General features: G+C 33.0%; 1 long non-coding RNA gene across 1 annotated transcript in view; it reads right to left on the bottom strand.

Annotated features, from left to right (window-relative positions):
• Nucleotides 1–1,411: 1,411 nt before the first annotated feature.
• LOC118766950 overlaps nt 1,412–2,488 on the bottom strand; it is a 25,974-nt gene continuing 24,897 nt past the window's right edge. Inside the window, exon 2 of the long non-coding RNA XR_005002858.1 lies at nt 1,412–1,858. This is a non-coding gene — a long non-coding RNA (uncharacterized LOC118766950). The remainder of the gene's footprint in view (nt 1,859–2,488) is intronic.

Here is a 2,488-nt window from a genome sequence, read left to right as displayed (position 1 = left end):
TCACAGGACAAAATTAAATGTCCAAAGTCGTTAGATGAATATCAGTAATATACTGCTTCCGAATCATTCGATAATTGATATCCTAATCAATAAACATTAACATGTTTAAAAAATGAATATCAAAAGCCTTCAAAAGATAGATATAATAACCGTATAATTGTTTGTTTGTTTATTTATTTATTTATTTATTTTGTTGCTGGCATTTCTGAAAGAATCATTTATATATGCAAAAAACTCGAAAGAAAATAGAATCTTAAACACATCGATCGTCTTTTTTAAATATTTTATTCAAATAAATATGCAACATTTATTTTACAAATTATAATTAGAAATCTGAGGTAATTATTTCCTTTATTATTTCAAGTTATAATGCATTTAAAATAGCGAACCGTTTATAATACCGAAGATGAAAAATATATTCCATGTGTTTTCAATGATGTCTGTTCAAAATTTCATAAGTATTTTATAACAATTTCGCCATTTTTAATACAGCTTCTAGAAATTAGAGAGAAAGCTTTCATGCTGAGATATCTACCTTCAGAGTGTCTTTAGCAGAAATGAATAGTTTCTTTATTGCCATTATTAAAGACTGGTTGCTGATAAAACCTTGAAAATGTTAAAATTAATGAAAAATTCTTCTTCTTCAAGCGGCCGAAACCGAGATGCGTTCACAACACAAAACCAGGAATATTCTCTCCGTTAGTTTTGCTAGCTTTCGTTTTCAGTTTCTTCCACTTCCAAAAGACGATGATCATCTGTCTCAAAACTACAGAGGCATTGCACTGTCACGTTTTGCCTAAAAAATACTCAAATTCTATGCTCCTTAATAAAAGGGCCGTGCTACATATTTTGATGCACTATTATAGCACCAATTGTCAAAAGTCCTCACCATCAGGAACAAAAACCCGTCAAGTATAAGGAGTTTCTAAGAACAGAAATCCATCAGGGAGTTGCTCCACAAATTTCGCTCGTCTTCTTCAGAGCATGTGCAGAGAGGATGAAGATCACAGGATATATTTATTTCTACCAACAGAGACACACAACATGTAATTCAAAAGAAGTCAATTCCAGTTGCTTAAGGTTACTAGTTTCGGTTCCATCTCAAAACTATTAATGATGGTGTAGCGTTTCATTTTGACTCTGACGGAGACCCCCAAGAATAATGAAATGATTGAATTAGGAAAAACATTGTATTGTCTATAGTCAAGACATGGATATAAAGCTTTTATATTTCGTTTTAGAACGTTCTTTGTTGTTACTGGTGAAATACATTACACATCCAGGCCCTCTTTCATATTTTTAATGACTAGAAATCTTCATTCCTTTCATAATTGCATTACAAACATCTGAAAATCTTTGAAATTCGTACACATAGAAGTATAAACAAAAACTTAATATTGTAAATAAATCGTCCTTAAATATTGAAAAAAAAAACGTTAATGGGAGTAAAGGTTGAGGAGGCAACTTATTGCAGCAATTACCTGGAACTTCTTCACCGTGCACCATATATTTCTGAATTTTTACCTTTTAGCATCGAACAAAGAGTGTGATTAGGGCCACGCCTGGTCTCTTGTCTCAGCCAGCTACATTGCAGAGTGTACATGTAACTAGAGTGAGGCAGGGACCAGTGAAAAGGCAGACTTTTGCACGTGACCAATTTACAAATATATAATCCACGACTTCACAGCTTCTCTACACCTGTTGCGATTAAGGCAAAAACGAATAAATAAATGAATGAATAACAGTCAGTTTCATATACTTTTTCTCCAATTGCTTCGTATCTTCATTTTCTCATGGCTTACAACTTAGCTCCGGTTAAGCTGCAGATGAGTGGTGGTTGATGAGGGGTGACTTGAGGCTAAAATACATTCGTAAAGTTTTAAGCATTGTGAGTAGCAGCAGTCATAGTACTCATAATCCGACGAAGGAAAATACTGCAACTATATAATAATAATAATAATAATAATAATAATAATAATAATAATAATAATCATAATAATAATGATGATGATGATGATGATGATGATGATGATGATGATGATGATGATGATGATGATGATAATAATAATAATGATAATAATAATAATAATAATAATGATAATAATAATATTAAATGCATTGATGCAGTACCAGACACTGCCTCTCATGGCTTCTGATCTTAACTGATTAGTAGTGTTATCATGTACATGTTTTGTCTTAGTATAAAAGATGGGCTACGGCAAATATTCTGCTCAATACCACAGATTTGCTTGTCAGTTGTTTGACCTTAACCAGTTGAGTATATCCATATGTGCCCCTCTGATCACGAGCAGAAGTAGTGGAGAGCATCATAGCCAAGTGTTGAGAGAAATTCTTTGGGGTTTGAATTATTCACCTCTGGAAACACGTGTGTTCTGTTCAACATCCTTAAACAACCCTTATTCAGGAACCTTTTGAGCGGAATGGGCTACTCGACCTGAAGAAAATTCTAACATACAAGATCATGCGT

Source organism: Octopus sinensis, linkage group LG18 (assembly GCF_006345805.1).
Source record: "Octopus sinensis linkage group LG18, ASM634580v1, whole genome shotgun sequence".
In the NCBI taxonomy this organism is placed as follows: domain Eukaryota; kingdom Metazoa; phylum Mollusca; class Cephalopoda; order Octopoda; family Octopodidae; genus Octopus; species Octopus sinensis.
The sequence above is the reverse complement of the archived record's forward strand: the minus strand, read 5'-3'. Positions and strand labels throughout refer to the sequence as shown.